Here is a 14,636-nt window from a genome sequence, read left to right on the forward strand (position 1 = left end):
AATGAATATGCATAAGATGGATCTGCATCTCCAGACTCCATTGTGTGCAGATCTGTCTCATGCATATGCATTGTGGATATCCTGAAAACCTGGCCTGTTTGTGGCTCTTGGGTGGCCATGCCTGTTCCAGAGCTTTCTGATAGACTGTGAGATAGTCAATACTCTCAGTCTATCCCTCGACCTTAGAGAAGTGAGAGACTCCCTGGAACTCTTTTTGTTGTGATATGTACCTCAGGACAGGGTCAGTAGAAAAGACACAAAGGAGAACTCTGGGCAGCCGTGTCTGACCCCAGCCTCTTTGCTAAAGGCCTTTCCTACCTGACCTACCTTAAGCAGATTGTTTTCTCTCAACCTTCACTCCTTCCAGAGAATCCCTCCAGTGGACCTCCTTTTTCGACCTTTGCCTCTTCAGCTGATTCTTTCTTATATCCCCAGCCTATCCCCTCTTTCACTCTATCCAGCCCTTTTTGCATCTCCCCATCCGATCCACCCTCACCCCCATTCTCTTCTTGTAACCCCTAACATATCCTATCATCTCTTCAGTCATCATTCATGCCTTCTCTCGCATCCTCCCAGCTACTCTTACAGGTCTCGATTGATCATCTGTCATTCTCCCCTCTCATCCTCCACAGCCAATCCCTCTCCCTGTCCCCACAGCCAAATCATCTACAATTGATCCCTCCTCAAATCTCCACCAGCCAGTTGACCCCCTTCTAAAATACTCTGCCTGCTGATCCAATCTTCAAATCCTTCCTACATCTGGTCCCTCCCTTCAAACAGCGCTTCCTACAACCTATCCTCCTGACCAGGGTAAGCAGAAACATTTTCCTGTAGACCCTGGGCCAACAGTGGATGACAACGAGTGGGAAGAGAAAGCCGGCTGCCAGGAGCAACGTTCTTGTCTTTGGGTGGGGGCAGTGCTGGGTGAGAGAGGGGCAGTGGCAGTTTTCACTGGGCTGTGCACACTCTCCAGCCCCTCCCCTCATGGCTGATCCTAAGCCCGGCGGTGATCTGCAAGCTGCAGTGACATTAATAATGAAAGCTGGCGCAAGGCCTGCAATCCAGTACAAGCTCACTGGCCCTGATCCCACCTCGTGCAGAGCTTCCTGTTACTACAGAAACTTACATGAGGTTGTAATCATTGCAGGGTTGCCTTACAGGCCCCAGACTTAACTTCCACTACTAAAGCTGTTGCTACTGATGCCTTGAGTGCTGCTGTTTGAGGCACTTGTGATTCCAGCTGAAGGTTTTGTGACTCCATTTGAAGACCCGACCCATAATTTGGGAAACCCTGTCCTACTGCATCTTGGAAGAAAACTTGCATTTGTTTGATGATAGGACTGCAGGGTTTGTTATTTCTCCAGTACTCGCTAGACCAGTTTCCTAAACTTGTCCCAAATAAATTTGCATGCATTGGGGATTCAGTATATGCAAATTGATCTCATACATAATCATCGCAGATATCCTGAAAACCTCACTGGCTTTGGAGTCCCCAGGACAGGTTGGGAAGCCCTGTTTAGACAAAGTAGTGACTAACTCTGCTAAAGCATTTTGCCTGGTCAACAATGAATACAAATCCCTCATATTCCCTATCTGTCTGAGCTCTAAGGTCTCCCTTATAGGGAGCAGGAACAGCTTTTGGGGTGCGGGACCTGTGCAGCTGCAGCGGGCACCCTAGTGCCCTCCCTCCCACACCATTCCATATAATGTCTGTAACCAGGCTATGCAGGAAGAGGAAGGCTTCTCGCTGTGGTGAGAGGTGGCAGATCAGCCTGCTGAGAGGAGATGGGAGGGAAGAAAGACAGGAGTTTACTGCTAGATAGGAAAGGGGAGAGAGGGAGGATGCTAAGCACTGGGCAAGGGGAATATGAGAGAGGTCTACAAAATCATGAAATAACTTGAATGGGTAAATGTGAATCAGTTATTTACTCTTTCAGATAATAGAAGGACTAGGGGGCACTCCATGAAGTTAGCAAGTAACACATTTAAAACAAATCAGAGAAAATTCTTTTTCACTCAATGCACAATTAAGCTCTGGAATTCATTGCCAGAGGATGTGGTTAAGGCAATTAGTGAAGCTGGGTTTAAAAAAGGTTTGGATAAGTTCCTGGAAGAGAAGTCCATAAACTGCTATTAATCAATAGGGAATAGCCACTGCTTGGTTGCCTGCGTTAATAGCATGAGATCTAATGTTTGGGTGCTTGCCAGGTACTTGTGACTTGGATTGGCCACTGTTGGAAACAGGATGCTGGGCTTGATGGATCTTTGGTCTGACCTAGTATAGCATTTCTTATGGAAAAAGAGGGCAGACAGGATACTGGTTCTGGGCAAAGCAGGAGAGATGGATATACTGTGCCAGAGCCATGGCCATTGCCAAAGGAAGGAGTGCTGTGCTAGAACTGCCCCCAAGGATGCCAATTTGAGTTTTTGCACAGGGACTCAGTTAACGTAGAGCCAGCGCTGACAAGGAACATGTTTTTATTTATTCATTTGTATCCCGCCATTGCTTAGGCCCTAGGTGGTGAGCAACAGAACATACAAAAGTCTCCCAAAAAATTAAATTAATAAACAACCATAACAAACAAGACAATTACTCCTGCCAGTCTGAATAAAAAAAAAAAAGCAAATTCCGCTTTCAAAAGTGAGGTGTCAATATTTTATGCCACTGTATTTTGCTTAATCAAAAGCCTGCCTGAACAAATAGGCCTTCAAAAATGTTTAAAAAGATTTAGTGTGATTCCTTAAGGACCGAGATCCAAAGAATAGGAGCAGCCACTGAAAATGTCCTGTCCCTGGTCTCAGCAATCCAGGCGGGGCGGGCAGGTGGTGCACCCAAACTGACGAACGCAGCGCACGAGGAGGATTAGAAAGATGGAGTCAAGCGTTAGCCCATGGAAATGAATCAAAGGTGACTCGCTTATGAACTAACATTAGACGTTTGTAGGAAATTCTGTAAGACACTGGCAGCCAATGCAGCTCCTTTGAAAGTGGGGAAATGTCAGCCCTCATGGAATGGCTGGAAATCAATCTAGCTGCTTCTTTCTGTAAAAAGCCTTTAAATTTATAACTGGGCAAACCAAGACATGAACAGTTACAATAGTCTAATAAAGGTAAAATCAACGCTTGGCCATGGCACAGAAATCAGAGACAGGAAGAACTGGCTTCCGATTATGCACGCCTTGTAATTAGTGAAAAACAAACAAACAAACTTTACAACAGACTTTCCTCACTGAAGTTGAGAGCAGAATGAAGTATGACTTCAAGATTCTTTGCAGATGAGATCTGTATATTATGGATATCAATCATGAATGGCCTAGGCATAATCAATTCATTTCCCTGTTGTAGAACAAGCACTTCCGTTTTAGACAGATTGAAGGCTAATTTGTTAAAAGTCAGCCATTGCTTAATAACAGGCATGCAGCATGTTACCATCGTGGCAGTACCATCCCAAGATGACTCTGCCTGGATAAAAAATTGAATGTCATCCACATACAACCGGTACCCTACCCTGCAGTAAGCCCAGCAAGAAGTCTGCAAATAGGGGTCATGAAAATGTTACAAAGTACTGCACATCATGTGATGAGTCAGAAGAACTGAACCAAATCACTGTGAATCTGGAAGATGTAGTAGGCCAGATTGACAAACTAAAGAGTAGCAAATCACCTGGACTGGATGGCATGCATCCCAGGGTACTGAAGGAACTCAAAAATTAAATTTCAGATCTATTAGTTTAAATTTGTAACCTATCATTAAAATAATCCATTGTACCAAAATGATAAAGGGAAAGGAACAGCTCCCCTATGAGGAAAGGCTGAAGAGGTTAGAGCTGTTCAGCTTGGAGAAGAGATGGCTGAGGGGGGATATGATAGAGGTCTTTAAGATCATGAGAGGTCTTGAATGAATAGATGTGAATCGGTTATTTACACTTTTGGATAATAGAAGAACCAGGGTGCATTCCATGAAGGTAGCAAGTAGCACATTAAGACTAATCGGAGAAAATTCTTTTTCACTCAACGCACAATAAAGCTCTGGAATTTGTTGCCAGAGGATGTGGTTAGTGTAGATGGGTTAAAAAAAAGGTTTGGATAAGTTTTCGGAAGAGAAGTCCATTAACTGCTATTTATTAAGTTTACTTAGAGATTAGCTACTTTTATTAATTGCATCAGTAGCATGGGATCTTCTTGGTGTTTGGGTACTTGCCAGGTTCATGTGGCCTGGTTTGGCCTTTGTTGGAAACAGGATGCTGGGCTTGATGGACCCTTGGTCTGACCCAGCATGGCAATTTCTTATGTTCTTATGCTGAGCCTTGCACGACATCAGTTGGTAATGGAGCCGATTACAAACCGACTTGAGTCAGAGACTTAACTTGTTTTGACCCTTTTTTTGCTCACATGTGCTCTAAGAACAACTTTTTCAGCAGTAGCTCCTGTTTTGATACAACCTTTAGACATAGGTGTTTCTGTTTATTGATTTTTCCAATAAGGAACAAAATTACAATTTATTTATTTATCTATCGAGTTTTATATACTGTCGTTCGGTTTCGCCATCACAACGGTTTACAAAGTTTAGATGTTTAACAGAGTGTATAAAAATTCATATGCTTGTTAACATAGTTATCTTAGTCGTTCTAACCATAGTTTGGTTGTTGCATTGTACAGGTTATCTTACGTGCTTTGGATTAGTTCTATATGTTCATATGGGTCGGTAGGGTGGAAAGTTGTAGCATGGAGTCATAGGGTGTTTTGGTAGGCTTTGGTGAACATCCAAGTTTTTAGTTCTTTTTTGAAGGTTTTTAAATTTTGTTGTGTTCTCAGTTCAGTTGGGAGGGAGTTCCATAGTTCGGGGCTTCCTAGGGATATGGCTCTCTTCCGAGTTGAGGTAAGTTGTTTGTGACGAGCAGGTGGAATTTTTCATAGACCTTTGTTGGCTGAACGGAGATTTCGGTTTGGTGAGTGGAGTTTTATGGATGCACTTAGCCAGTTTGTTTGTTTTTCATAAATTATTTTGTGTATTATGGATAGCATTTTGTAGGCTATCCTGTATTTTATTGGGAGCCAGTGTAGTGAGATGTTGTGTGCGTCGGTTCCCGACGCCCTCTCTCCGCCCCCCTCACCTCTTTGGCGCCTCCCTCTTCGCCCGCGGGAAGATTGGCTGCCGCGGCGTTCCTCTGCCGAGGTCCTCCGGCGTCCCCGGATCGGCTCCACGCTGCTGACCGCCATGATTCCTGGAGGCCTAGGGGCAAGCGCTGCGCGGCCCCAACTGAAGTACCGGCGATGGCGCGAACCTCGGGGCATCCCCCGAAGATGACGTCCCCAGCGACGGATATTTAAGGTCTTAGAATTTGCTAACACATCGAGTTAGCAAGGGTTTTGCTACCTAAGCTACTCTGCCTCCTCGGACTAACCAGGGGTACCCGCTCCTCGGGGGCCTCGCTCTCTCTCTTACTTTGTAGGCTGCAGTCTGGAACCGGTACTCGCTCCTCAAGGGCCCTTGTTCCCGGACTTCTTAGAATTCACTTCTGCCTGGAAGTCAGCACTGCCTGCTGCATCTTTGAGTTACCATCGCTCTCTCAGAGCTTTTCCCTGGTACCAGATGCTCTCTTCTCGAGGGCCTATACATTCCAGCTCCTGGGCTTCTATGAGACATTGAGTGAGTTTCCATCAGGTTCGGTACCTGATCTCTGCATCCCCTGCCTAATCACTATATTTCAGTTTTTCTACAGCTCAGCCTCCAGGGATTGCTGTTCCAGCTTCTGAGGGACTACAGCCCAGCCGGGCATTCCAGCTCACTACTGCCACCTCTGGTGGTTCAGTATACTGTCTAATAAAAGAACTAGTGTGTGTCTGTCTCCATACTCTGAGCCTGACCGGTGGTCCCTCTCGGGGTCTTCCCCAAGGGCGTGGTCATCTGCCACTGGCCCAAGAATCTACCCACAACTCTCCTAAATACTACAGATTGCTAACTCCCAAGCAGACTGTTAACTCTGAACTGAACAGATTGCTAACTCCATGGATCCGGCACAACTGAGTGCTTTGCAGCCCATACCGGGCCTGGCCCAGCACATTGTGGAGCAGCAAGACACCTTGGAGAAACTTACTGCAGCATTTCATCAGCTACACACACCGAAGTTTCAGGTCACAGCCTCCATCCAAAAAGGTCAGTCACCGGAGGTAACTTTGAAGACTGCTGTACCACTGGCGGCTCCAATCCGCTTTTCCGGAGAAATCCAGAAGACCCAGGGCTTTTTGAACCAGTGCTGCATGCACTTTGCCTTACAGCCGTCTCTATTTCCTACAAATCTCTCGAAGAATACCTACACACTTTCATACCTGGATGGTAGGGCCCTGTCTTGGGCATCCACCTTGAGGGAATGCAAGGACTCTCTTTTGCAGGACATAGAAGGATTTATGGATTTGTTTAAATCCGTTTTTGATGACCCTGCTCGAACTTCTGTTGCTTTGGTAGATTTGAAGCAAGGCAGCAGATCTTTGGCTGAATTTGCCATAGAGTTCAAAACTCTTGCGGCAGAACTCCGCTGGGACCTCAGATGTCTCAAGACTCTCTTTTGCAGAGGCCTGGATAACTGTTTGAAGGACGAGCTGGCCGCTCGCCAGACACCTGAATCACTGGACGAATTAATAGCCTTGGCCACTCGGATTGATCAACGACTCCGGGACAAGGTGAAGGAACTCCGGCCTAGGGTGTTACCCGGGTTGAAACAGGCCAGTGTTGTCTCTACACCTCGGATGGTTCCAGTAGTCCCTGCTGCCGATACTGATGAACCTATGCAACTTGGTCGTGGACACTTGACATCAAAGGAGAGAAGATTTCGGAAGAAGCACAGCCTTTGCATGTACTGTGGTCAACCCAGCCATGATATTTCTACATGCTCCATTCGTCCGGGAAACAGACGAGCCTAAGTCCTGCAGAAGGACTATTCTTAGGCCATTCCGCGACATCACCTCTGCTCTCTCTCCCAGTCTCTTTGACCTACGGACCGTTCACGGTTCAGACTCCTGCCCTGGTAGTCTCAGGGGCAGGAGGCAACTTCATTCTCAGACGTCTAGTGGAAGACCTGAGGAGTCCCTTCATCAAATTAGAAGATCCACTATTGTGTTACAACTTGAAGTGGGCTTTGGATGTTCCCCAACTTTGCCACTTCCACTGAAGATCAGTGACGTCCCCAGCAGCTCATCCATCGCTGCTGATATCTACAGCAACACCCACTTGTCATCTATGCAGAAGACGACTTAGTACAAAGTCGAAGAGAGTCTGGATGTTCGTAAAGAGGCAAGACTTTTGAATACCTTCTATGGGGAAGGTTCAGGCCCCGAAGAAGACTCTTGGGAGCCTCAGACCAATATCCTGGACAAAGAGATGCTTCATCAGTTCCACCTCGCGCATCCTCCAAAACCTAAGCCTGGTACCCGAAGAGGAATTCGCCCTTTGAAGAGGGGTACTGTTGTGTCCGTCAGTTCCCGACGTCCTCTCTCCACCCTCCTCACCTCTTTGGCACCTCCCTCTTCGCCCGCGGGAAGATTGGCTGCTGCGGTGTTCCTCTGCCAAGGTCCTCCGGCGTCCCCGGATCGGCTCCACGCTGCTAACACATCGAGTTAGCAAGGGGTTTGCTACCTATGCTACTCTGCCTCTTCGGACTAACCAGGGGTACCCACTCCTCGGGGGCCTCGCTCTCTCTCTTACTTTGTAGATTGCAGTCTGGAACCGGTACTCACTCCTCAAGGGCCCTTGTTCCCGGATTTCTTAGAATTCACTTCTGCCTGGAAGTCAGCACTGCCTACTACATCTGTGAGTTACCATCGCTCTGTCAGAGCTTTCCCTGGAACCAGGTACTCGCTCCTCGAGGGCCTATACATTCCAGCTCCTGGGCTTCTATAAGACATTGTGTGAGTCTTACCATCAGGTTCGGTACATGATCTCTGCTTACCCTGCCTACTCACTATATTTCAGTTTCTCTACAGCTCAGCCTCCAGGGATCGCTGTTCCAGCTTCTGAGGGACTACAGCCCAGCCGGGCATTCCAGCTCATTACTGCCACCTCTGGTGGTTCAGTATACTGTCTAATAAAAGAACTAGTGTGTGTCTGTCTCCATACTCTGAGCCTGACTGGTGGTCCCTCTCGGGGTCTTCCCCGAGGGCGTGGTCATCTGCCACTGGTCCAAGGATCCATCCACAACTCTCCTAAATACTACAGATTGCTAACTCCCAAGCAGACTGTTAACTCCGAACTGAACCCGAGATGAGAGTTGGAGTAATGTGATCATATGTTTTCATTCCTGTAAGTATTCTGGCTGCTGTGTTTTGAAGGATTTGGAGAGGTCGGATGGTGTTGAGAGGTAAGTTGAATAGCAGGGAGTTGCAGTAATCCAGGCTGGAGAAGATGAGTAGTTGGAGGACTGTTCTGAAGTCATTGGGGGAAAGGAAAGGTTTTAGGTGTTGTAGGGTTAGGAATTGGTGATATCCGTCTTTGATTTTTGCGGAGATGTGGTTCTTGAATGATAGTTCCTTGTCTATTATGACTCCTAGGCTGCGGGCATGGGTGACGGGGGAGATTGCTGTCATTTGATTCATTATGTTGAGTGGTGGTATGTCCGTAGGGTTGTTCTTCCTATCCAGCATGATTATTTCTGTTTTATCAATGTTGAGGATAAGTCTCATGTTGGTTAGTAGTTGCTTTATTTTGGTGAGGTAGTTAGCTGTTTTTTTGTAGGTGTCTTCTAGAGAATTGTGTATTGGGATAAGTGTTTGGATGTCATCAGCATATATGAAGTGAGTCAGTTTAAGGTTTGAGAGGAAGTGGCATATCAGGAGAAGATATATGTTGAAGAGTGTCGCTGATAGTGCGGAACCTTGGGGAACTCCAGTTTCAAGGTTTATTTTCTTTGAGAGGGTGTCACTGATTGACAACTGGTAGGTCCTTTGTGATAGATAGGATGAGAACCATTGTAGGGTTATTTTATTTACGCCGATTTCGGAGAGATGGTCAATCAGTATTGAATGGTTTACCATGTCGAAGGCTGTTGATAGGTCTAGAAGGACTAGAAGGTAGCTGTGGCCGTTGTCAAAATCTTTGAGCAAGGAGTCGTTTAATGATAGGAGTAGAGATTCAGTGTTAAATTGTTTTCTGATGCCGAATTGCGTGGGAAGTAGGATGTTGTTCCTTTCCAGGTGGTCGCTGAGTTGGGAGTGGACGATTTTTTCAATTATTTTTGCAATGAATGGTAGGTTTGAGATGGGTCAGTAATTTAGTGGGTTTTCTGGATCAAGGTTGGTCTTTTTCGGTATGGGTTTGATAATTGCTGATTTTAGGCAGTCGGGGTAGTTTCCTTCTGTGAGGGATAGGTTCACAATGTCAGTTAATGTTTTGGTTATTGATGGTTCGATGACTTTGATCATCTGTATGGGTATGCTATCAATAGGGTGCTTAGCTGGGTTCATGGAGTTAAGAACCTGCTCTTCATCAAGTCTGTTTGCAGTAACATTAACTATCTAGTTGCATCTCATAGAAGTAAATATATATATATATATGCACATATTGCATGCTAAAACATGTTAGGCAAGAATCCTATTTCTAAAGCCTTAAATCCCCCCCCCCCCCACCCCCGATGGCTTGCACAAACCTCTTTCACACACTCTTCTTTCCAGGGAAGGTTTTGTAGATATACCTTCTAGCAGCTGTTCCAACTCTTAAAAATAATACAACCTTTGAGAAGCTTCCAGAGATTAAGCTAAAACAGCAGCATTTCTGGAAAAGGTACACTTGTGACTTTTAAAATATTGCCTAAACAATTAAAAGATACCTTTCTAGAATATTTGTATGCAACCAGGTGTGCACATCATGCATTTGCATGGGGCAGCTCACCTGGGGGGCGGCGGAAGCAGCTCACTCAACTCACCATCGGCCAAAAATGAGGAAAGAGCACGACAATTTTCCATTGTTGCTCTGCTTATAGAGGTTGGCTTATTATGGGGTTCAAATTCTGTTCTTCTCAGCATGTTTCTATTTATACTTTCTGGTCTCTTTATTCTGTTTTTGGTCTGTGTTCTGCATGTGACACTGAGGTGAGGTATTCTGCTACTGTGTAATTCATCTGTAGGGATCTATAGCAGTCCGCTTTGTTCTGTTTCCTAATAGGAGGGTTTATTGGTGTACTAGGGCCTGGTGTAATATGTTCAGTGTTGCCATTTTATAAATAAGCTTGTTACAGTTTGAGTGCTGGCAGTAGGGCTGTTTTGGTAAGGGAAATTTATTATATTGTAATGGTAATTCCGTTCATTCATGGCTTTCTGAGGGCCAAGTCCACACCAACACGCATTACAAAAAGTCTAATGCCATAGGAGTTCCAAATGTCTTTTTTGCAGGATTTTCTGGTTGGCACCACAGCAGTGCATGTTTTAAGTGATACTTTTGCCTCAGAAGAATGTACTTTTGAATGTGATTTTTTTCATGTAAAATCTGTTATAAATGCATAATTGAATTGTGTGTGTATGTGCAAGGCAGTAAGGTTTACCTAGGATACTTAATACCCTTTCCATGACCATGGGTTCTGTTTGGGGCAGGGTATCAGTTTTTAAAAATAGATTGCTGAGGGAGCTGGGTCCGGGACAGAGACTGAATGAGTCGGGGGGAAGCTAGCACCGGCACTCAGCCACCACTCAGCCAAGCAGCATGAATGAGTGGTGCAGGTTTTCTCACACATTTACCTAACTGACTAGTAGCAAATACATTCTGTGCAGTAATAGAAAGTCAGCTAATGTGCAGCCCTGGTCCGACAGCACCTCCTTCACACTTCGCACATTGGAAAAAGCCCTGGCAGTTAATCATTACTTTTCTGGGGAAGGCTTCTGGCTCTTTCACTAGCCCGAAGCTGTTACTGATGCATGTCGACTTTGTAAATATTTCAAGAAATGTCTGCTAGGCAAATTAGCTCCCCTCCCCCCCGAAACATTTTAATCTTTTTTTTTTTTCAGAAGATAATTTGCCCCTGATATTAATGCCCTTTTCTTCTTATAGCTCCATACCTTCCAAATGTAAACATCCCAGGATATGAGTACTACTATTCAAAACTAGAGTGCTTAAAGTTCACGGTTTTCACCAGCCTGTCCGTTCAGTAATCTGTAGATTCCACAACATGCCTACTTCTAGGAATATTACCTTCTTTAACACCTTTGCACATAATCTCCCATAACTTAGTTGGAAAAGCGATGGTACCTTCCCAACAAGCCTAAAGTATAGGACAAGAATTCTTCGGTCTTGGCTAGGGTTGGATGGGCATGCCATCCCCACCAGGTGATTTTCCAGCGTGTAGCAAACTGCGACAGGCTTCAGTTCTCTGCGCACCTTACTGAGTTTAATGACAAAAACTCGCTAATACCTCTAGAATTTTGATTGGATATCGAGTGATACAAAACTTTATAAAAGTGCTTAAATCTGATCTTTAGGAGGAAATCAGGTTATAATAAATTTAAAAAAAAAAACCTAACTAAAAGACATGCTCTCACACTAGCTTTATTGGCAGCCTCATCCACCTTTCTCCTGCAAGCCATGCTTCTACTTCCATTGTGTGTGCCTGCAGCTCCTGAAGATCGGAAGCAGATTTAGAGACAACGCGTTGATTCTCCATTTCCTCTCTAAGCTTCCTAGTTTCTGTGCATTTTCTTTTTTTTGGCTATTATAAAAGAAAACGCTGACCACTCTAACCCTTCCTTGTATGCATGCCATAGTATATCCCTGGCAGGCTCTGAATATGCATGTTCCTGAAATTCTCATTCAGTACGAGCATTTAGGAGTTCTCCCAGTTTCGGCGCATTCGACTGATAAATGTGTAACTGCCATAAAAATGTATCTGCCGCAATCTAGGATCCTTCATTTCTATTAGCAAGGGCGAATGATCTGACATACTTCTGCTCAGACATAGTGCTGAGCAACAACCATTTCAACTCACTCTGGGGCAGGTGCAATAATCTTCGTGGAAAGCGGGCGCTGACTTTTCAGCGACGGCTTTCTTAAAGCACGCATGGCGCCCGCAAGGGGGGGCGCCATGCAATATGTAAATTAAGGGTCACGCTAGGGTCGCTTGCGCGATCTTAGCGCCTCCTTGCTATCGCGACCCGCCGCGGCTGCCGGTTATGAAGACCGACGCCGGTAAACTCGGCCTCGGTTTTCACAGCCTGCCTGTCTGCCAGTAATGAAAAAGGCCGCCAAGTTAGTAAAGCAAATCTAAAGGGCACAGAGAAGGGAGCTGCCAAGAAGCAGGATAATGCTTTCTGCTTTGGGTGCATCGCCGTACCATGTAATATAATAATTATGCGAGTTCTTGGCCCAGCGTGCAGGAAAGGGTCAGACAAAAACATTGACCTTTCCCCAGGATGTGCTCGGTTTTCCTGTGGTTTCTTACATGAAGTCTGCAGTTAATGGTGCAGGTGCGTGCAGGTTACAGTAGAAAGGTAGGTGCGGTTACAATGTCCCAAGGCAATTAAACGCTGCCCTCTAGTGCTCATATTAGCGAGTTACTCCACCAACATTACAGGTAAAAACCTGCAGGAAAAATGGGCCCTCGCCATCATCTTGTATTATAAAGCTAGGCTCCTTTTCCTAACTGGGGCTCTGGGACTAGAAAAATGCCTCTCTGTTTTGTCCCTTCAAATCCGGCCAAGATCATCGCCCTTTCATTTAATCATTCACCCCACGCACGTTCCCGGAACAAATTTTACATTACAGCCATTCTTTCTCTGCAGTTTATAGTTAAGCTATCTTTTTATTTCTACACAATTATTTTGGAGAACCAGCATTTGTGCACTACTTTACTTTTTTCTTGATTTCAACAGAAAGCATTAAATTATCCCATTCCTTGGGCCAGGGAACATCTTTGTTAGTGCAGTTTAGCATTTGCCAGTTCTGGATTGAAATAAAGGAGTTGGGCTTCCCGAACCTGTTCAGATGACTGCACAGCCAAGGCAGGCTTTCAGGGTATCTACAGGGGAATTTGTATAAAATAAATTTGCATATTCTGTCTCCAATATATGCAAATGTACTTATTTGCACTGGTTCCCGGCTTTTTGAGTAAGAATTTCACCCAAGGTGGGTTACAACCCATTAGAATGGCAGCATTCAATCAGAGATCAGTAGCAGAATTAACAATTTTAGTCTTAACACCATGAGAACCCTGGCCAGCTGTGGGTCAGTAAACCAGAACGGGGACGTTCTCCTCATTGAGTCTTTGGTTTTGATTATTTCTGCCAGTCGGGTGTCCCTTCACCTCGCCTTTCTTTCCCTGTGGGTTGCTGTCAGCTGGGTTTCTTAGGGGATGCAAGGCCTGCTCAATCACGAGTCCATGGATCCAAGGCTTCCCTCTGCGGAGGGTGTCTCCCCCTCTTCAGGGTTCTCTGTTGTCTTTGTGGTCCTGTCCCTGACTAAGGGGCCAGGCTCAGAGATGTCAGGTTGTACGATGATAGGATCAGAGGCCATATTTAGACCTAGTCTGGCGATCTCACGCATACGACCTGCAGCGCACCCTGTTATATTCCAGTACTGATTCCCCACCCCCACCCCCAGCTCTACCAATGCACCTCATTCCTGCCCTGAGGCACCCCAGTACTGAGACCTGCACCCCTAGCTCTGCCCAGTGCATGTCAGCCCTGCCCTGCGGCATCCCCTTGCTAATTGATTGTCTCTGGTGGAATAATTAAAAATGACTTATGCGGTGGGTCCTTAATGCTGTGTTTATCTTTTCCCTAGAGCTGGAAAAGAGTTATAATCCAAACCACCCCCTATCTCTTACCGGAGGGAGGGATAGACAGACTCTTCAGTTATTAGGCTGGGAGGCAGCAGGGAAGAGCTCCTGCATGTAAGCTGAGGCCTGTTGCTTCTGCGTGAGGAGAGTGCACTCAGGCCCTGGGAGAGTCCTCCTGTGCCAGATCTCAGTTTCCGCTGGAGATCCTCTGTGGGAATTCAGAGCTGGCGTTAGAGCCAGGGTGGAACTGGAGCCAGATCGCTGGCAGAGGAGAATTACCCCTATGCGTTCATCAGTTGCAAAGCTAACAAACTGAAATCAATCTTCCTGGAAGGATCAAGGATTCAGGAAGCTGTGAGGGCCAATGGTGTGTCCAGCGACTCCGAGCCCCCTAGATCCAGCTGGTGGGTGGACCTGACCTGGCTTGTGAACCATCCCAGTCCAGGATCGGTAACAAAGCTGCTTGGAGGCATGAGTTTTCCTGATGGACCCGTGTCAGCTTGAATGTGGGAAGGGGGTAATGACTGTGACCTCAGGCTGTTTCAAAGAGGAAGCCCAGGAAGTAGGTGGGCAGGGCAAACCCTTGTACTGGAGCTTGCTCTGGAGCCAATGAGCAACTTTTCCTTTGCAGCAACCAACCTGCTGCCCCTCTGTTAGGGGACCAGCCGCCTCCAGAGAAGCAGGGAACGAGCAGAGAGTCTGTTTTTCCCTTCTTGCAGCTGTGATCTGTTGGGCTGGAGAGACTGTAAGTTCCTGTTACCTTGTTGCAAACACCCCCTTTCTCTTTGTTTCTGGCTTTGCAAACACGGGACTTCGCTTTTCTTTCTGAAATCCTGCATGCAATTCCCCCTGGAAATGCTTTAGTTGTAGCCCTCGGAGACAGCGA

This window comes from Rhinatrema bivittatum, chromosome 5, assembly GCF_901001135.1.
Source record: "Rhinatrema bivittatum chromosome 5, aRhiBiv1.1, whole genome shotgun sequence".
NCBI classification, from domain to species: Eukaryota; Metazoa; Chordata; class Amphibia; order Gymnophiona; family Rhinatrematidae; genus Rhinatrema; species Rhinatrema bivittatum.